The sequence below is a fragment of the Meles meles genome, chromosome Y (assembly GCF_922984935.1).
Source record: "Meles meles chromosome Y, mMelMel3.1 paternal haplotype, whole genome shotgun sequence".
Classification (NCBI taxonomy): domain Eukaryota; kingdom Metazoa; phylum Chordata; class Mammalia; order Carnivora; family Mustelidae; genus Meles; species Meles meles.
In genome coordinates, this window is record NC_060088.1 from 43,350,194 (window position 1) to 43,372,882 (window position 22,689).

Genomic DNA, 22,689 nt, shown 5'->3' on the forward strand with positions numbered 1-22,689 from the left:
TACATTGGGCCAGGGAGTGCCCCAAAACGAAGACGGCAATGCTCGCCAACAGAGACTGAAGGGGCCATGGTTCGGAACCCCTCCCCGAACCTCGGGTAAAAATTGAAGTGGAGGGGAAATCAGTTGATTTTTTTGGTGGACACGGGAGCCCAATTTTCATCATTACTTAAACCTATGGGAAAACTATCTGGAGAGGAAGTTTGGTTACAAGGAGCAAATGGCACAGAGAGACATAAATGGACAACAGAAAGGACTTTAAATTTGGCCTCGGGAGTAGTTAAACATCGATTTTTGGTTCTCCCTAATGCCACATATAACTTGATGGGAAGAGATCTCCTCCATAAGTTAAGAGCTGGCATTCAGTTCTCGGAAGGAGACATGACTGTAACCTTGAGACGACCACGGTACAGGTGCTTATGGCAGCAGTAGATGAATACCTCCTTTACGAGTCAGTCTAAAATCCAGAGGAGACAAAAAGGGGGAGCCTTCTCCAAAACCTACAGGTCGAGTTTCCCGAGGTCTGGGTAGAAGGGAAGCCCCCTGGCTTGGCCAAGGAACAACCTCCAGTGGTGGTACAATTAAAGGCGACAGCTACAGCTATTCGCGTTCGGCAGTACCCCCTTCCCTGGGAAGCAAAGGAAGGGATGAGAAAACACATTAAGCACCTCCGAGGAGATGGGATTCTAGTTCCTTGCAAATCTCCATGGAACACACCTTTGCTGCCCATCAAAAAGGCCGAGACTGGGGAGTACCGACCTGTTCAGGACTTGCGGGAAGTTAACAAACGGGTTGAAGATATCCACCCAACAGTGCCTAAACCCTATACCCTACTCTCCCTCCTAGGCCACCAAAGACCTGTGTATACAGTCTTAGATCTTAAAGATGCATTTTTCTGTATACCTTTAGCAAAGGAATCTCAGCCCCTTTTTGCCTTTGAGTGGTCCAACCCACAGAAAGGGTTTCAAGGCCAACTCACCTGGACAAGATTTCCCCAAGGATTCAAGAATTCACCCACCATTTTTGACGAGGCCCTACATGAGGATTTGCATGAGTACAGAATCTCCAACCCAGGAGTCACTCTGTTACGGTATGTTGATGACTTGCTGATAGCCGCTGAGGACTATGAGTCATGCTTGCAGGGAACAAGAGCTCTCTTACAGACTCTGCAGGACAAAAGGTTATCTGGTGTCAGCAAAGAAAGCACAGCTCTGTCAGAGCCATGCCACATATCTAGGCTTTGATCTTCACAAGGGAGTGCGATCACTGTCTGAGTCCAGAAAACAGGTGATCACCCGATACCCCCGCCCCACCACGCCCCGACAAGTGAGGGAGTTTCTTGGGACAGTGGGCTACTGTAGGCTGTGGATACCGCGGTTTGCAGAGATTGCCCGACCTCTCTATGAACAGGCAAAAGGCAGGCTTACTATGATAGAGTGGACAGCTGAGGCCGAAGGAGCATTTCGGGAATTGCAAGCAGCTTTACTACGTGCTCCATCATTGGCCATCCCAGATATTACCAAGCCCTTCCACTTGTATGTGGATGAAAAAGCAGGGGTGGACAAAGGAGTTTTAACTCAGACCCTGGGGCCTTGGAAAAGGCCAGTAGCCTATCTTAGCAAGAAACTAGATCCAGTAGCAGCTGGGTTTCCCCCTTGCCTCCCCATAATTGCTGCCACGGCCCTCCTGGTTAAGGATGCAAGTAAATTGACTTTGGGTCAAAATCTCATTTTGACTACCACACATGCCATTGAGGGCCTTCTCCGGACTCCACAAGGGCGATGGATGACAAATGCCCGAGTGACGGGGTATCAGACCATCCTACTCAATGAACCAAGAGTGACCTTCCGGCCCCCCGCAGTGCTGAATCCAGCCACGCTGCTGCCCGAGGAACTGGCTGACCACCCACATGACTGTGGGGAGGTCCTAACCCAAGTTGCAGGAATAAGGCCGGATCTCAGAGACATTCCCCTCCCGGATGCCAAGATGATTCTGTTCACAGATGGGAGTAGCTACATGGTCAATGGAAAGAGGTATGCGGGGGCTGCAGTAGTTTCTCCTGGGAAGAGACTCTGGACAGCATCCCTGCCACATGGAACTTCGGCATAAAAAGAGGAGCTGATTGCACTCACTAAGGCACTGCAGATGGCCAAAGGTAAAACCGCCAACATCTATACGGACAGCAGGTACGCCTTTGCTACTCTCCATATACATGGGGCTATTTATAAAGAAAGGGTCCTACTAACAGCAGAAGCAAAAGGAATTAAAAACAGAGGAGAAATATTGGCTCTCCTCCAGGCTATCTGGGACCCAAAAGAGGTGGCTTTTATGCATTGCCCAGGACACCAAAAGGGAATTGATCTGATCTCAAAAGGAAACCAATTAGCAGATCAAGCTGCTAAGCAAGCAGCACGAGAAACAGTGCAAGAACTGGTTACACTCCCGGCTACCAGAAAAACCCGAATTACTCAGAAGAAGATTTAAGGTATTTACAGAAATGGGTTAAATTGCACTATGAAGGGGACTGGGCTAAGACTGAATCAGGAAAAATAATTCTTCCTCGAAGATTAGGTAAGAAGTTAGTAGACCAGATACATCAGGGTACTCATTTGGGGATACACAAACTCAAAGAGCTTATAGGCAAGCAGTTCCAGGTTTCTAAATTAGGGCGTATGGTACAGGATGTAGTCGATAGATGTCCTCAATGCCAGGCAGTTAATGTGGGAAGAACTAAAATGGGAAGAGGGAAAAGAGAAAGAGGTAAGGAACCAGGAATTTATTGGGAAATAGATTTTACAGAAATGAAACCTGGAAAATATGGGCACAAGTACATGTTAGTTTTTGAAGATACCTTTTCAGGCTGGGTAGAGGCTTTTCCCACCAAACATGAGACGGCAGGAGTGGTAGCCAAAAAGCTATTAGAAGAAATAATTCCTAGGTTTGGGCTGCCTCTTGCAATCGGGTCAGACAATGGCCCTGCATTTGTGAGTTCAGTCTCACAGGCATTGGCCAAGGCCGTGGGCACTAATTGGAAATTACATGGTGCTTACCGGCCTCAGAGTTCTGGGCAAGTAGAGAGAATGAACCGGACTCTTAAAGAGACCTTGACAAAACTAATTCTGGAGACTGGCAGTGGATGGGTCGATCTCCTCCATTTTGCCCTCCTCAGGGCACGATGTACACCCTATTTAAGCAAGGTGACCCCATTTGAAATAATGTTTGGGAGACCCCCCCCCCTGTCCTCGACTACAAGAGGTTGCCTTAGCGGAAATGACTGACCAATCTGTACTCCAGTCACTGCAGGCATTACAGTCTGTCTTAAAAAAAGCCCACTCAGGGATCCATACTGCCCACACTGGGACAGAGACGGAGGTGGAACCATGTCCCTACCAACCCGGGGACTTGGTTTGGATACATCGCTATCAAGTGGGAAACTTGGAGCCTCGCTGGAAGGGACCATTTACTGTTATCTTGACCACCCCCACTGCAGAAAAAGTAGAAGGCATTAGGGCCTGGATTCATGCGGGTCATGTCAAACGAGCCGAGAACGAGGACACTCCTCAGAGATGGAAGCTGCAGGCGACAGATCCTGCTGACCATGGACTAGAGCTAAGGCTAAAAAAACTGTGAGTTTATTGTTGCTCCTATTGTTCCCTGTTTATGAAATGTATAGGTGGGAAATTAGATGAACAGAAATAGGAAAAAAAAAAGGAAAAGTTTATACAAAATGTTGAATGGCTAACTCAACAGCCAACTGTACACTACTGTTACTTTTTGGCCCCAACATTACATGCTCAAAATAACCCCCTTACAATAGGAGAACATAGAACTGGCTGAAAGAAAAAAAAATCAAGGATTTGACTAATTTCCAAAGAAAAAGGGGGAATGTAAGGGCCAGGTTAGCAAAAGAAGTTACTTAAAAACCCCGGATATAGGGGCGGGCCAGGCCAGATAGCCCTATTCAGTCAGAGGGGTGTGCATATATTAACTGTGGTAGGTTGAAATCCGATTGGCCACCTGTGTGTGGGCCGGGCTCAGCCACCACTATAAAAGATGGTCTGTGAGACTGGAGTGGGAGTTTTTTTTTTTTAACAAGAGCTGTGCACCACCACGAGCAGCACCACTGAGAGCAGCAGCGGCATCAGCGCCACAGCGGGGGGCACCGCCTCGTGCACCAGAGAGCTGCGGCGCCACAGCGAGCGGCTTCGCCCGTGCACCGCCCAGAGCAGCAGTGGCAGTGGTGCCACCTTGAGCTGTAACACGAGCGGCGCCGCCCCCTGCACCACCACGAGCAGCAGCAGTGGCGCCACAGCGAGCGGCATCGCCCGTGCACTGCCCAGAACAGCAGCGGCAGCGGCACCACAGCGAATGGCATCGCCCCATGCACCGCACCGCCCAGAGCAGCAGCGGCAGTGGCGCCACCTTGAGCTGTAACACGAGCGGCGCCGCCCCGTGCACCACCGCGAGCAGCAGCAGCAGCGGCGCCACAGTGAGCGGCACCGCCTCCTGCACTGCCCAGAGCAGCAGCGGCAGCGGCACCACAGAGAGCGGCACTGCCTCGTGCACCAGAGCAGCAGCGGCAGTGGCGCCGCCTTGAGCTGTAACACGAGCGGCGCCGCCGCGTGCACCACCGCGAGAAGCAGCAACAGCGGCGCCACAGCAAGGGGCTTTGCCCGTGCACTGCCCAGAGCAGCAGCGGCAGCAACGCCACAGCGAGCGGCATCACCCTGTGCACCGAACCGCCCAGAGCAGCCGCGGCAGCGGCGCCAACTCCAGCGGCATCACCCCGTGCACCGCCCAGAGCAGCAGCGGCAGCGGCGCCACCGCAAGCCACAGTGGCAGTGGTGATGCCGCTAGCGACACCACCCTGAGCCGGAGTATCAGCAGCAGCAACAGCAGTAGCGCCGCCGCAAGCAGCCACGCCGCCTCGGGCAGTGCCGCCATCAGGAGCAGCCTCTCAGGAGCCAACGGTGCAGCACGCCGGGAGTGGGTCTGTGGTACAGTGAGGGTGAGGCAGGGAGCCTCCAGGGGGGACCCCAGCGACTGGGAGGCGGTGGTCCCCAGCAAGACTTGGGCACCTACCAGTCAGTTTGGTTTCTAATGCAGTTTGGTTTCTGATGCAGTTTGGTTTCTGAAGGAGTTTGGTTTCTGATGTAGTTTGGTTTCTGATGGAGTTTGGTTTCTGATGCATGGTGCGAAATAAAACTTTGTTTAATTTTTGCTTTGTGTCAGTCTCATTCCTTTGATCACGGACCCTAACGCTCCTATCCCCAGAAGGCAACCTGGGTCGTGGGAACTGCGTCCAACCCTCAGCAGAGGAGAATCCTACATGACACCTGAGACCCCGCCACACTCTGTGGTCTCCCTGGACACATGCCAGCATTGTGACCCATCAGAATGAGGCTCCCTGTCACCTCAGTCCTCTGAGCACTTTGTCCCAGTGCCACCAGATCGAAAGGGCCTTGTTCCTGGGCTGTAAGGCTAAGTGGAGATGGGCTTTCCAGGCATCCATGTGTGACTTTTGCTACGACGTCATTCCATGTGGGGGACCCTGGTGCCATCCAAATGGACTCCCCCTGTCCTGCAGAAGGAAAGCTTGCTGTTCAGAGCAGCTCACAAGCCCCAGCCCGGGAAGACATCCATGGCTTCATGAGGCCACCCCTCCATTCGTCGACTGTCATGGACACATTTCCCCATCGAAATAATTTCAGATGCTGTGGCACTGCGCTCACGGTCCACAGATTTGGCCAGACATCACTGCCTGAGAACCCTATCCCAAGTTTGTGTTCACAGAATTTTTTCTCCAAAGCCCTGGCCGACAGGCCCTCCAGGATGGAGCCTATGGAGCCCCAGCGCCGGTCACTGCCTGCCCACCCTGAGGAAGCTCTGCCGTCACATTTGCATAAACCCTCGAGATTGTGAGACACCTGCAATGCCCCTGAGTCCACCCCAAATTCATACGCCGAATTGGAAAAATGATGCATGTGTACACATGGCAGACACCTAACTCCAGGCAGACTCCCAGGTCAATGTCCCTGAATCAGAAGATGGAACCTGACATACCCCCAGGACTTCAATGAAACCCTAGCATAGGTTTGCAGGTATCTCCCTCCAGGGTCAAACCCTGGAATACCTATATGGTCCAACACTTGATCCCAGAGTGACAAAACAGAACACCTCCTGTCCCCAGAAATCAACAAGACTCTTGGGAGCTGCGTCCATCCCTCAGGGGAGGAGAATCCTACATGGTTCCTGAGCCTCAGCCATATTCAAATGTCTCCCTGGAAACTAGTCAACATTGTGACCCATCAGAATGAAGCTCCTTGTCACCTCAGCCCCCTGGGCACTTTGCCCAGAGCCACCAGATCAAAAGAGCCTTGCTCTGGCTTTAAGGGTAAGAGAGCTGGGCTTTCCAGGCATCTTTGCAGTGACTTCTGCTATGACGTCTTCCCATATGGGGGATCCTGGTGCCATCCAAACAGACTCCACCTTTCCGTAGAAGGAAAACTTGCTGTTTGGAGCAGCTCACTAGCCCCAGCCTTGGAAAACTTCCATGGTCTTATGAATCCACCCCTCCATTCTTTGGCCATCATGGACAAAAAATCCAGCATGTGCGACTTCTGACACGTGCCCTGACTCAGGTGCTGGAAATCTCGAGTCAGAATCTGCACATTGGAAATTCCATGTGCTTGGCCCTGAACGGGACCGGCACTTGTGTTTTTAAATTCCATCCTCACCTTGTTGGCCTGCCAGCCTTCCAGATGGTTCATTCAGGAGCCACAACGCAGTCTTCTGCCTGGCCTCCAGAAAGAAGAAGTGTCCTAGGGGTCTGCCCAGAATCCCCATGTGAGGATCAACCAGCACGGACCTCGATGGAACCCAATGTCATAGGCCACCCTGTGCACTAAGGATCTGTCTGACACAGCCTGAGCCCCGACCTCCCATCAACACCCCAGGTATCTGTCCCCATATCCTGCAGGTGGGACGTGCCAAGGTCACAGACTGTCATCTCTACCCAGCCTGGATATTCAGGCCTCTGTGCCCAGACAATAGCTCAAATCCCGGCCAATGGGGGAAACTCAAACGTAAAGAGCACTTCTCCTTCCCCTTGACGGGAAAAGCTTGCTGTGGGGATTGGGGTCTTACCCTCAGAGTTGGAGTCAGCTGCTTGGCCCATGAGACCACGCCCACCCAGGAGGGCTGCCCTGACCACAAACAGGCATTGTGACCCTCAGCCTGAGGCCATTTCATACCAGCCCTCTCGCTAGCTGGACCAGGAGCCTGCATAATAGGCATAACATGCCCCTAGGCCCAAATCCTCACCCTCGGTCAGATTATACAAGCACACGGTCACAGACGCTGGCTCTGGAATCCCTGTTATGGTGAGACCACCAAGACGCAATTCAGCTTTAGGGTCCATGATCCAAGGAACGAGACTGACACAAAGTGAAAATCAAGAAAAGCTTTATTTCACGCCAAGCTTCAGAAAGCAAACAGACTGGTCAGGGACATCTCTTATGTAGAGGAGACGATGACGAGTACGCTGCTCCCGATGACAATGTGGCGAGGATGATGAGGGCGACAATCCTGATGACACAGTCTCTGCTCCCCATGAGGCCACTCCAACAAGGCAGCTCCCTGGAGGAGGTCGCTCCCCAGATGAGGCTACATGCCAGATGAGGCCACTCATAACAATGAAGAGGCCGCTCTGGACTTGGCCGCTCCTGACAATGAAAGGGCTGCTCTGGAGGAGGCTGCTCAATGATGAGGCCGCATGCCAACGAGGCCGCTCCCTGGAATGACACCATTCTGGAGAGTCCACTCCAGCCAGACCACTCCAGCGAGGCTGAGGTTCGGGGTGGCGAGGCTGCTGGTGGCAGGGCTGCAGCTCGGGGCAGGGCTGCTCTTGACGACCCCAATGCTATGATTCCTATGACTACCCTAATGGCTCCCAACAGCCACTCTAATGGCTATTGTGCTATTCTAACAGCTATTCTAATTCCTCCTACTTCTCTAACGACTATTCTAACTCCTCCTATTTCTCTAATGGCTATTCTAAGTCCTCCTACTTCTCCAATGGCTATTCTAACTCCTCCTAGTTCTCCCCCTTCCCAGGGTCACAGACTAACATATAGAGAGGTGGTTGAGTTGGTCTCACACACAGGTGGCCAATTAGATTTCAACTTACCACAGTTAATATATGCACATCCCACTGATTGTATATGGCCATCTGGCATGGCCTGCCCCTATATCTGGGGTTTACAGTTTCTTTGGCTAATCAGGCCCCAACATCCCACCCTTCTCTTTGGAAATTAGTCAAATCATTGACTATGCCCAGTTCTATGTTCTCCTGTTGTAAGGGGGTTTTTTAACATGTAAGACTAACATTTTTATCGCTCCAATTTTCTTTGGTTCAAATGACATTAGGGAGTTTATAATACAGGGGCCAAAAAGTAACCATAATGCACAGTCAGCTGATGAGTTAGCCATTCAATGCTTTGTATAACCTTGTCCATTTTTTTTCCTAATTCTGTTCATCTAATTTCCCACCTATACTTTACATAAACAGGTAAAAATAGAAGCAACAATAAACTCACAGATTTTTAGTCTTAGCTTTAGTCCATGGTCAGCGGGGTATATCGGCAGCAGCTTCCATCTCTGGGGGACGTCCTTGTCCTTGGTTTGTTTGACGTGACCCACATGAATCCAGTCCCTGATGATTTCTACTCTTACTGCCATGGGGCTGGTCAGGCTAACAGTAAATTGTCCCTTCCAGCCAGGCTCCAAGTTTCCCACTTGATAGCGACGTATCCAAACCAAGTCCCTGGGTTGGTAAGGATGTGGTTCCAGGAGAGGAGTCAAGAGGGCAGAGAAGTAGCAGGCTGAGACTAAATCAGGTAGCAGGAGATCAGCTAGGTAGCTTATCTAAATATCGCAAACACTTACAAATCCAACGGAAGATCGAAGAGAAGAAGAACAGCAATTCTAGAAACAGAAAATCAACTACTTTCAGAAAGGTAAGACTGGGGGAGAAGTGAATCCAAAATGACGGGAAGATAGACCGCGCGGGGAGGGGCCGGCTCCGGGCAAGAGGCGGAGCAATGGAGCACAAAATCAGGACTTTTAAAAGTCTATTCCACTGAGGGATATTGCTCCAGAGGCTAAACCGGGGTGAAGCTCACGTGGGGTCAGGGTGGCCCCAGGTCCCGCAGGGTCACAGAAGGATCGGGTGTGTTGGAGTGTCACAGATCTCGCAGGTATTGGAACGGGGAAGCCGGCTACAGAGACAGAGCCGAGGACCGAACTCTCAGCTCGGGGTTACCTTGAACCAGTCGCGGACTGGGTGAGGTTGGAGTGTGGCTGGAGGCTGGGAATATGGGAGTGATTGGGAGCTGTCCTCTGGGGGCGCACTGAGGAGTGGGGCCCTGGGCTTTCGGCTTCTCCAAGCTGGAGACTGGGAGGCCGCCATTTTCATTCCTGCCCTCCAGAACTCTATGGAAAGCATTCAGGGAAAAGAAGCTCCCAAAAGCGAACGCGAGCGGATTACTTAGTCCAGCCCCCAGTAAGGGCAGTGCAATTCTGCCTCGGGCAAAGACAATTGAAAGTCACTACAACAGGAAACTCCCCCATAAGATCAACAAAATATCCAGCCAGGATGAAGTTCATTTATCAAGGAAAGCAGGTTCAATACCTAGGACAGCAGAGGAATTCCAGAGGAGGAGAAAGAAAAGCACGGAACATGGCTTTCTCCCGATGATTCCTTAGTCTTGTGGTTAATTCATTTTTCTTTTTCATTTTTTACTTTCTTTTTTCTTCATCTACTAAATTTTATAAAACTTTTACCCTTTTCTTTTTTAACATTTTTTGACTAGATTATCTAAAATATATATTTTTTCTTTCTTTTTATGTTTTTTCTTTATTTGTTTTAGTGCTTTAATTTTTTTCTTTTTTTTTCCCTCTGAACCCCTTTTTATCCCCTTTGCTCCCCGCACAATCTGGGTTCCCTTCTAATTGCTTACAGTGCATTTTTCTGGGGTCTTTGCCACCCTTTTAGTATTTTATTTGATCCTTCATATCCTCTTATCTGTACAAAATGACAAGGCGGAAAAAATCACCACAAACAAAAGAACAAGAGGCAGTACTGAAGGCTAGGAACCTAATCAACACAGACATTGGTAATATGTCAGATCAAGAGTTCAGAATGACGATTCTGAAGGTTCTAGCCGGGTTCAAAAAAGGCATGGAAGATATTAGAGAAACCCTCTCTGGAGATACAAAAGCCCTTTCTGGAGAAATTAAAGAACTAAAATCTAACCAAGTTGAAATAAAAAAAGCTATTAATGAGGTGCAATCAAAAATGGAGGCTCTCACTTCTTTGATAAATGAGGCAGAAGAAAGAATAAGCGATATAGAAGACAAAATGACAGAGAATAAGGAAGCTGAGTGAAAGAGGGACAAACAGCTAATGGACCATTAGGGGAGAATTCAAGAGATAAGTGACACCATAAGACACCATATTCTAACGACATTAGAATAATTGGGATTCCAGAAGAAGAAGAAAGAGAGAAGGGAGCAGAAGGTTTATTGGAGAGAATTATTGGAGAGAATTTCCCTAATATGGCAAAGGTAACAAGCATCCAAATCCAGGAGGTACAAAGAACCCCCTTCAAAGTCAACAAGAATAGGTCCACAGCCCGTTACCTAATAGTAAAATTTACAAGTCTTAGTGACAAAGAGAAAATCCTGAAAGCAGCCCGGGAAAAGAAGTGTGTAACATACAATGGTAAAAATATTAGATTGGCAGCAGACTTATCCACAGAGACCTGACAGGCCAGAAAGAGCTGGCATGATATATTCAGAGCACTAAATGAGAAAAACATGCATCCAAAATACTCTATCATCTAGGTTTCATTGAAAATAGAAGGAGAGATAAAAAGCTTCTAGGACAAACAAATACTGAAAGAATTTGCAAACACCAAACCAGCCCTACAGGAAATACTAAAAGGGGTCCTCTAAGCAAAGAGAGACCCTAAAAGTAGTAGATCAGAAAGGTACAGAGACAATATACAGTAACAGTCACCTTACAGGCTAATAATGGCACTAAATTCATATCTCTCAACAGTTACCCTGAATGTTAATGGGCTAAATGCCCCAATCAAAAGACACATGGTATCAGAATGGATAAAAAAAACAAAACCCATCAGTATGTTGCCTACAAGAAACTCATTTTAGACGCGAAGACACCTCCAGATTGAAAGTGAGGGGGTGGAAAACAATTTACCATGCTAATGGACATCAGAAGAAAGCTGGGGTGGCAATCCTTATATCAGATCATCTAGATTTTAAGACAAAGACTATAAAAAGAGATGAGGAAGGATACTATATCACACTCAAAGGGTCTCTCCAACAAGAAGATCTAACAACTTTAAATATCTATGCCCCTAACGGTGGAGCAACCAACAACATAAAGCAATTAATAATAAAATCAAAGAAACACATCAATAATAATACAATAATAGTAGGGGACATTAACACTCCCCTCACTGAAATGGACAGATCATCCAAGCAAAAGATCAACAAGGAAATAAAGGCCTTAAATGACACACTGGACCAGATGGACATCACAGATACATTCAGAATATTCCATCCCAATGCAACAGAATACACATTCTTCTCTAATGCACATGGAACATTCTCCAAAAGAGATCACATCCTGTGTCACAAATTAGGTCTCAAACGGTATCAAAAGATTAGGATCATTCCCTGCATATTTAAAGACCACAACGCTCTGAAGCTAGAACTCAATCACAAGAGGAAAGTTGGAAAGAACCCAAATACATGGAGACTAAGCAGCATCCTTCTAAAGAATGAATGGGTCAACCAGGAAATTAAAGAAGAATTGAAAAAGTTTATGGAAACAAATGACAATGAAAACACAATGGTTCAAAATCTGTGGGACACAGCAAAGGCAGTCCTGAGAGGAAAATATATAGTGGTACAAGCCTTTCTCAAGAAACAAGAAAGGTCTCAAGTACGCACCCTAACCCTACACCTAAAGGAGCTAGAGAAAGAACAAAAAAGAAATCCTAAACCAGCAAGAGAAGAGAAATCATAAAGATCAGAGCAGAAATCAATGAAATAGAAACCAAAGAAAAAAGAAAGAAAGAAAGAAAGAAGAAAATCAATGAAACTGGGAGCTGGTTCTTTGAAAGAATCAATAAGATTGATAAACCCCTGGCCAGACTCATCAAAAAGAAAAGAGAAAGGACCCAAATAAATAATGAATGGAAGAGGAGAGATCACAACTAACACCAAAGAAATACAGACAATTATAAGAATATACTATGAGCAACACTACGCCAACAAATTTGACATTTTACCACAACTGAACCAGGAAGAAATAGAAAACCTGAACAGGCCCATAACCAGTAAGGAGATTGAAACAGTCATCAAAAATCTCCAAACAAACAAAAGCCAAGGGCCAGATGGCTTCCCAGGGGAATTCTACCAAACATTTAAAGAAGAGCTCATTCCTGTTCTGAAACTGTTCCAAAAAATAAAAATGGAAGGAAAACTTCCAGACTCATTTTATGAGGCCAGCATCACCTTGATCCCAAAACCAGACAAGGATTCCACCAAAAAAGAGAACCACAGACCAATATCCTTGATGAACATAGATGCAAAAATCCTCACCAAAATACTAGCCACTGGGGTTCAACAGTACATTAAAAGGATTATTCACCGAGACCAAGTGAGTTTTGTCCCAGGGATGCAAGGTGGTTCAACATCCGCAAATCAATCAATGTGATACAACACATTAATAAAAGAAAGAACAAGAACCATATGATACTCTCAATAGATGCTGAAAAAGCATTTGACAAAGGACAGCATCCCTTTCTGAACAAAACACTTCAAAGTGTAGGGATAGAGGGCACATACCTCAATATTATCAAAGACATCTATGAAAAACCCACTGCAAATATCATTCTCAGTGGAGAAAAACTGAAAGATTTTCCATTAAGGTCAGAACATGACAGGGATTTCCATTATCACCATAGCTATTCAACATAGTACTAGAAGTCCTAGCCTCAGCAATCAGACAACAAAATGAAATTAAAGGCATCCAAATAAGCAAAGAAGTAGTCAAAGTATCACTCTTCACAGATGATATGATACTATATGGGGAAAACCCAAAGACTCATCTCCAAAACTGCTAGAACTTGTATAGGAATTCAGTAAAGTGTCAGGATATAAAATCAATGCACAGAAATCAGTTGCATTTCTGTACACCAACAACAAGACAGAAGAAAGAGAAATTAAGGGGTCAATCCCATTTACAATTGCACCCAAAATTATAAGATACCTAGGAATAAACCTAACCAAAGAGGCTAAGAATCTATATGCAGAAAACTACAAAGTACTCATGAAAGAAATTGAAGAAGACACAAAGAAATGGAAAAATGTTCCATGCTCCTGGATTGGAAGAATAAATATTGTGAAAATGTCTATGCTACCTAAAGCAATCTACACATTTGATGCAATCCCTATCAAAATACCACCCATTTTTTTTCAAAGTGGAACAAATAATCCTAAAATTTATATGGAACCAGAAAAGTCCTCGAATAGCCAAAGGAATATTGAAAAAGAAAGCCAATGTTGGTGGCATCACAATCCCGGATCAAGCTCTATTACAAAGCTGTTATCATCAAGACAGCATGGTACTGACACAAAAACAGACACATAGATCAATGGAACAGAATAGAGAGCCCAGAAATAGACCCTCAACTCTATGGTCAACTCATCTTCGACAAAGCAGGAAAGAATGTCCAATGGAAAAAAGATAGCCTCTTCAATAAATGGTGCTGGGAAAATGGGACAACCACATGCAGAAAAATGAATTTGGACCACTTTCTTACTCCACACACGAAAATAGACTCAAAATGGACGAAGGACCTCAATGTGAGAAAGGAATCCATCTAAATCCTTGAGGAGAACACAGGCAACAACCTCTTTGACTTCAGCCGCAGCAACATCTTCCTAGGGACATCGGCAAAGGCAAGGGAAGCAAGGGCAAAAATGAACTATTGGGATTTCATCGAGATCAAAAGCTTTTGCACAGCAAAGGAAACAGTTAACGAAACCAAAAACAACTGACAGAATGGGAGAAGATATTTGCAAACGACATATCAGATAAAGGGCTAGTATCCAAAATCTATGAGGAACTTAGCAAGCTCAACACCCAAAGAACAAACAATCCAATCAAGAAATGGACAGAGGACATGAACAGACATTTCTGCAAAGAAGACATCCAGATGGCCAACAGACACATGAAAAATGGTCGACATCACTCGGCATCAGGGAAATACAAATCAAAACCACAATGAGATATCCCCTTACACCAGTCAGAAAGGCTAAAATTAACAAGTCAGGAAATTAGAGATGCTGGTGACGTAGCAGAGAAAGGGGAACTCTCCTACACTGTTGGTGGGAATGAAAGCTGGTGCAACCACTGTGGAAAACAGCATGGAGGTTCCTCAAAATGTTGAAAATAGAACTACCCTATGACCCAGCAATTGCACTACTGGGTATTTACCCTAAAGTTACAAACATAGTGATCCAAAGGGGCACGTGCACCCGAATCTTTATAGCAACAATGTCTACAATAGCCAAACTATGGAAAGAACGTAGATGTCCATAAACAGATGAGTGGATAAAGAAGATGTGGTATATATACACAATGGAATCCTATGAAGCCATCAAAAGAAATGAAATCTTGCCATTTGTGACAAAGTGGATGGAACTAGAGGGTACCGTGCTTAGTGAAATAAGTCAATTGGAGAAAGACAACTATCATATGATCTCCCTGATACGAGGATGTGGAGATGCAACAAGGGGGTTAGGGGGATAGGAGAAGGATAAATGAAACAAGATGGGATTGGGAGGGAGACACACCATAAGTGACTCTTAATCTCACAAACAAACTGAGTTTTGCTGGCGGGAGTTGGGGTTGGGAGAGGGGGAGGGGGTATGGACATTGGGGAGGGTATGTGCTATGGTGAGTGCTGTGAAGTGTGTAAACCTGGCGATTCACAGACCTGTACCCTGGGGATAAAAGTACATTATATGTTTATAAAAAAAATAATAAAGAAAGAAAAATTTAAAAAATAAAGAAAAAAAAAAGATGTGGTTCCACCTCCGTCTCCGCCCCAGGGTGGGCCATCCAGATCCCTGAGCAGGCTTTTTTTAAGACAGGCAGTAATGCCTCCAGTGACTGGAGTACAGATTGATCAGTCATTTCTACTAGTGTAACCTGCTGTAGTCGACGACACAGGGGGGAACATTATTTCAAATGGGGTCACCTTGCTTAAAAAGGGTGTACATCGTGCCCTGAGGAGGGCGAAAGGAAGGAGATCCACCCATCCACCGCCAGTCTCCAGAATTAGTTTTGTTAAGGTCTCTTTAAGAGTCCAGTTCTTTCTCTCTACTTGCCCGGAACTCTCGGGCTGGTAGCACAATGTAGTTCCCAATTAGTGCCCACGGCCTTGGCCAATGCCTGTGAGACTGAACTCACAAATGCAGGGCCATTGTCTGACCAAATTGTGAGAGGCAGCCCAAACCTAGGAATTATTTCTTCTAGTAGCTTTTTGCTACCATTCCTGCCATCTCATGTTTGGCAGGAAAAGCCTCTACCCAGCCTGAAAAGGTATCTTCAAAAACTAACATGTACTTGTGCCCATATTTTCCAGGTTTAATTTCTGTAAAATCTATTTCCCAGTAAATTCCTGGTTCCTAACCTCTTTTTATTTTCTGTCTTCCCATTTTAGTTCTTCCCACATGGACTGCCTGGTATTGAGCACACCTATCAACTACATCCTGAACCATACACCCTAATTTAGAATCCTGGAACTGCTTGCCTATAAGCTCCTTGAGTTTGCGTATCCCCAAATGAGTACCCTGATGTATCTGGTCTACTAACTTTTTGCCTAGTCTTTGAGGAAGAATTATTTTTCCTGCTTCAATTTTAGCCCAGTCCCCTTCATATTCCAATTTAACCCATTCGGTAAATACTTTAAATCTTCTTCTGAATAATTCGTTTTTTCTGGTAGGGCTGGGGCCGTGAGTATAACCTGTCTCTGGTGGCTAGCATTGCTGTCTTTTTTGGGGGGGCACCCCCTGGCCCAATTCCTATGCCTTTACATTAAGCACACTGATCTGAATCTAAGTCGTCCTACCTGCCTTCTCTGTGCTTAGGCTTTTCCTTCCATTTACTATCCCCAATCTGTTTCCTTCCCGCCTCATGTAATGCCAAATCCTTAACCAGTTTTTTTGTCTGTTTTTCATCCTCTTTTGCATCTCTGTTGTTAAACACCTTTTCTGCAATTCCCACTAACTCAGTCAGATTCTTCCCTTCAAACCCAACGATTTTCTGAAGTTTCCTCCTTATATCTGGGGCTGACTGACTAACAAACACAAGATTCATTGCCTTCTGATTTTCGGGTGCCTCAGGGTTGATTAGGCTATACATTTTATAGGCTTCAATTAGCCTTTCTAGGAAAGTTCGTGGAGACTCATTCTTACCTTGAGTCACCATACTAATTTTGGATAAATTTATGGGTCTCCTTGCAGGTGCATGAAGTTCTCCCTGTTGGCTGTAGAAACGTAAGCTCTCCTTACCTTCATTGAAATTTGGATCCCAGTCAGGAGGTTCCCTTGGGCAGTAGTCTTCCAATCGGCGGGGATTGAGGTCCCTGCTAAGTCTCTCGCTTAACCCCCTATGGGTTTTTCACATGATGCAATCCCTCTCTTCCATGTTAAAAAGAGCCATAAGGAGCTGTTGAATATCCACCCATGTAGGTTAGTGGGTAAGAAAAAACAGTCTCCAAGAGACTTATTAAATCCTGAGGGTAGACAGAGATGAATTTGTGTTGGGTCTTCCAGGTAGAGATGTCACAAGAGGAGAAAGTGATATAGCTTAGGTGGGGGCGACCTCTCCCATTTGGTAGAGCAACCTCATGGAGAGGCAGCATTGGCACAGACAGTACTGAGGAAGTAAATGGAGGATGAGGGAGATAGAGGAAAGGGGAAGGATCAGGGCAGTCTCTCTGCTTGGTGGTCCCATAGGTCATACCCCAAGTGCGTATGAGATGGACTGGTAAAGGCATTTCGAGACCCAGAGTCTGTTTTAGAGGACAGATTAAGGGGGTGGGGATTCTACATACTCCACATTCGATTGAGGTAGGACAGTATTCTTCCCTGGCTCCCCCTCATCTGTCTATTCTGGTTTTGGTGCTCTGACCTGCCTTAGAAGGAGAGAGATGGTTTCATTAGCGGGGGAAGGTGGGACTTGAGCCATGATGGTGGCTCTTCTATCAGATATCGTCAGACCACAATGTACAGTATTTGGTCTCGATGTAGATTGAAGACCTCACTCAGGGTAGAATAGATCTGGGCGAAGGCAAATGTACCTTCCAGCGGCCACCCTGAGGATCAAGTGGACCACTCTAATTGACAGAGTGTTTTTAGTTTTCCCGAGAAAACCTTGTCACCTGACTGAGTGGTTTTACCTTGGAAATCCTTGAAATGTTCGAGAACAAGACCTAGGGATGTCACAGGTCACTTACTCCCTGCTTGTCCCATTTCTCCAAATACAACAAATGACACAACAGACAATAAAAAAACAAAGCAGAGACAACCACAGGCCCAGCAATCCCCATCCAGAGCCTGCTGTTGGTGGGGACATTCTTGGTCCCCTGCAAACACAACAAACCAGAAAACATACAACAAAATAACAAGGCAAAGACAACTGCAGACCCAATGATTCTTACCCAGAGCCTGCCACTGGTGAGGGATTTGTTTACCCACCGACCGTCTAGGGGGACTTGAAAACCCCGTACCTCTAGGGGAACTCGAACCCCCCAAATGTCTAGGGGGTCTTGAACCCCCATACATGTAGGGGTCATGAACCCCCCGTACATCTAGGGGGACTCGAACGCCCTGTAGACTTAGGGGTCTCGAACCCCCTGACCGCCCAGGGGATCCTGATCCCCCTGGCGATCTACCAGCAGAGGGATGGGGTGTCCCCGCATCTACTCCAGCCTTGGGGAGCATGGCCGCGTCCAGTTTTTCCTCGGTGGGCTATACCCTGGAGCTCCACAACCAGACAGACAGACAAGATCTCAATAGAGGTTTTTTCCAGATATTCCGATGTTGGCTCAGTTCTCGTTCTTTGATCCCGGACGAGCCCCCAATGTTAGGGTCTGTGATCAAAGGAACGAGAGTGACACAAAGCGAAAATCAAGCAAAGCTTTATTTCCCGCCATGCATCAGAAACCAAACTGACCAGTAGGTGCCTGAGCCCCTTCCTTAGAAACCAAACTGCCCAGTAGGTGTCCGAGCCCCCTGCATTAGAAACCAAACTGACCGGTAGGTGCCGAGCCTTATGCATTAGAAACCAAACTGACCGGTATGTGCCCGATCCTCCTGCATTAGAAACCAAACTGACCAGTAGGTGTCGGAGCCTTATGCCCTAGAAACCAAACTGACCAGTTGGTGCCCGAGCCTTTCTTGGGGCCACAACCTCTCAGACCCTGGGGTCCCTCCTGGAGGCTCCCTGCCCCACCCTCACTGTACCACAGGCCGCTCCCGACGAGGCTGCTCCCTGGATGAGACTGAAGCCAAGGAGGCTCCCAGCAATTCCACTCCTGACGAGGCTGCACCGTCGGCTCCTGATAGCCTGCTCACAGTGGTGGCACTGCCCGAGGAGGCGAGGCTTCCTGCGATGGCGCTGCTGCTGTTGCTGTTGCTGATGCTCCTGCTTGGGGCGGCGAGGCCGCTGTTGGTGCGACTGCTCGAGGCGGTGAGGCTGGTCCCAATGTCTCCCCTACCAGCTACTCTGACTCCTTCTGCTCCCCTCTGCAGCCTCACAGACCAGCTTTTATAGAGGTGGTTGAGCCCGGCCCACACACAAGTGACCAATTGAATTTCAATTTTCCCTAGTAGATATATGTGCTCCCCACTGATTGGATGTCTTCACTTGACCTGACCTGCCCTTGTATCTAGGCTATGGAAGTAAGTTCTTCTGGGAGGGGTGGGGTCAATCTAAGTTCACTACATAAACACAAAATGATTCCCTCTGGCCAACCAGGCCCTTACATTCCCCCCTTTTCTTTGGAGATTAGTCAAATCCGTGACCTTTCAGGCAGTTCTATGTTCTCCAGTTGTAAGGGGTTATATTGAGCAAGTAAGTCTAACATTTTTATCCCTCTAGTTTTCTTTTGTACAAATGACACTCATGCACAGTCGGCTGATGAGTTAGCCATTTACCGCTTTGTATAACCTTTTCTATTTTTCCTAATTTCGTTCATCTAATTTCCTACCTATACTTTACATAAACAGGTAACAATAGGATCAACAATAAAGTCACAGTTTTTTTAGTCTTAGCTTTAGTCCATGGTCAGCGGGGTCTGTTGATTGCACCTTCCATTTCTGGGGGTTGTCCTCATCCTAGGCTTGTTTGACATGACCCGCATGAATCCAGGCCCTAATGCCTTCCACCTTTGCTGCCATGGGGGTGTTCAAGATAACAGTAAATGGTCCCTTCCAGCGAGGCTCCAAGTTTCCCACTTGATAACGACATATCCAAACCAAGTCCCCGGTTGGTAAGGATGTGGTTCCATCTCCGTCTCTGTCCCAGTGTGGGCAGTCCAGATCCCTGAGTGGGCTTCCTTTAAGACAGAGAGTAATGCCTGCAGTGACTGGAATACAGATTGATCAATCATATCTGCTAGGGCAACCTGTTGTAGTCGAGGAAGGGGTGGGGTCTCCCAAACTTTATTTCAAATGGGTTCAGCTTGGTTAAGTAGAGTGTACATCATGCCCTGAGGAGGGCGAAAGGAAGGAGATCCGCCCATCCACCGTCAGTGGAATTATTTTTGTCAAGGTCTCTTTAAGAGTCTAGTTCATTCTCTCTACTTACCCAGAACTCTAGGGCCGGTAGGCACAATGTAGTTTCCATTAGTGCCAACGGCCTTGGCCAATGCCTGTGAGACTGTACTCACAAATGCATGGTCGTTGTCTGACCTGATGGTGAGAGGCAGCCCAAACCTAGGAAATATTTGTTCTAGTAGCTTTTTGGCCACCACTGCTGCCATCTCATGCTTGGTGAGAAAAGCCTCTACCCAGCCTGAAAAGGTATCTTCAAAAACTAACATGTACTTGTGCCCATATTTTCCAGGTTTCATTTCTGTAAAATCTATTTCCCAGTAAATTCCTGATTTGTAACCTCTTTCTCTTTTCCCTCTTCCCATTTTGGTTCTTCCCACATGAACTGCCTGGCATTGAGCACATCTATCAACTACATCCTGAACCATACGCCCTAATTTAGAAACCTGGAACTGCTTGCCTATAAGCTCCTTGAGATTGTGTATCCCCAAATGAGTACCCTAATGTATCTGGTCTACTAACTTTTTGCCTAGTCTTCAAGGAAGAATTATTTTTCCTGCTTTATTCTTAGCCCAGTCCCCTTCATAGTCCAATTTAACCCATTTGGTAAATACTTTAAATTTTCTTCTGAATAATTCGGTTTTTCTGGTAGGGCTGGAGCCAGGAGTGTAACTAGTTCTTGTACTGTTTCTCGAGCTGCTTGCTTTGCAGCTTGATCAGCTAATTGGTTTCTTTTTGAAACCAGATCACTCCCCTATTGGTGTCCCGGGCAATGCATAACAGCCACCTCTTTTGTGTCCCAGATAGCCTGGAGGAGAGCCAATATTTCTCCTCTGTTTTTAATTGCCTTTCCTTCTGCTGTTAATAGGCACCTTTCTTTATAAATAGCCCCATGTATATGGAGAGTAGCAAAGGCATACCTGCTGTCCGTATAGATGGACACAAAATCCAGAATGAGCAACCATCAGACACGTGCCCTGACTCAGGTGCTGGATATCTGGAGTCAGAAGCCGCACATTGGAAATGCCATGTGCTCAGCACTGAACTGAACCGGCGCTTGTGTGTTCAGAATTCTGTCTTCACCCACCTAGCCCACCAGTCCTCCAGATTGTTCATTTGGGAGCAACAACCCAGTCTTCTGCCTGCCCTCCAGAAACAAGAAGGGCCCTAGGTGTCTGCCCAGAATCCCCACGTGAACATCAACCTGCAGGGACCTCGAAGGCACCCCAATATCCATGGCTGCCCTGTGCACTAATGCTCTGTCTTACACAGCCTGAGTCATGACCTCCCATCAGCCGCCCATATATCGGGGCCCATATCCTTCTGGTGGGACGTGCCATGGCCCGAGACTGTCATTTTTATCCAACCCAGACCATAGATCTAATCCCCGATTATGTGGGAACCTCAAGCATAAAGGAGCGCTCCTCCTTCGCCATGAAGGGAAAAGTTTGCTGTGGTGATGTGGGACAAACCTTCAGAGTGGGAGCAGCTGCATGGCCTATGAGACCACGCCCAAGAAGGAGGGCTGCCATGGATTCAAACATGCATTGTGACCCTCAGGCTGAACCCACTTTCAAACCAGCCCCCTCGTTAGCTGTACCAGGAGACCACATATCAAGTCTGACATGCCCCTAGGCCCAAATCCTCAGCCTCGGTTGGGTTCTCCAGGCGCCCAAACCCAGAATCTGACTCCAAATAACTGCTATAACTGGATTGCTGAGACTTAAAACAGCACTCTTCCCTTCCCCCGACAGACACTAAACCCTTGGGAGCCGGGCAGTATCCTCACAGAAATAGAAACTCCAATGGTCCCGTGAGGCTACTGCTACAATTTGAGGCCAACTGAGACACCATCCCAGAAAGAAGAGCCTGTGCTCCTGCCTCCCTGTCGCCCTCAATTCAGATCCTGTGGCACGGCCCTCACGGTCCCTAGATCTGGCCTGCCATCACCTAGCCCAAAACCCTATCACGAGTTTGTGTTTGCGGACTTTTATTCCCAAAGCCATGGCCAACAGGCCCTCCAGAATGGGGCATCTGGAGGCACAGCGCAGGACTCTGAATGCCCACCAGAAGGAAACGCTGCCCATCATATTTGGAAACGCCCTCAAGATGGGGAGTCACTTGCAATGCCCCTGAGCCCACCACAAATTTGTTCGCTGTCTTGGAAAAAAAAATGCATTAGGACATATGCCAGACAGCTACCTCCAGGCAGACACCCAGGTCAATGGCCCTAGGTCAGAAGATGTAATCTGACAAACCCCTAGGACCTCAACAGTACTCTAGCTAGGTTTGCAGGCATCTGCCTCCAGAGGAAAACTCTGGAATACCAGCCTATCGTCCAACACTTGATCCCTGAGCCACAACACAGAACACTTCCTGTCCCCAGAAGGCACCCTGGCCTTTGGGAACTGCGTCCAGCCCTCAGGGGAAGAGAATCCTGTATGGCACCTAAGCTCGCCATATTCTAAGGTCTCCCTGGACACAAGCAAGCCTTGTGACTCATCAGAATGAGGTTACTGCTCCATTCAGTGGCCAAGCGAGACACACAATGCAGACAGGAAGGCTCCTGCTCCTGCCTCCCCGTCGCACTCATTTCAGATACCACGGCACTGCCCTCACGGTCCACAGATCGGGCCTTCCATCACCTCACCCCTAACACTATACCGAGTTTGAGTTTGCAGACTTTTTTCCCAGAAGCCCTGGCCTACAGGCCCTCCAGGATGGGGCCTCTGGAGGCACAGCACAGGACTC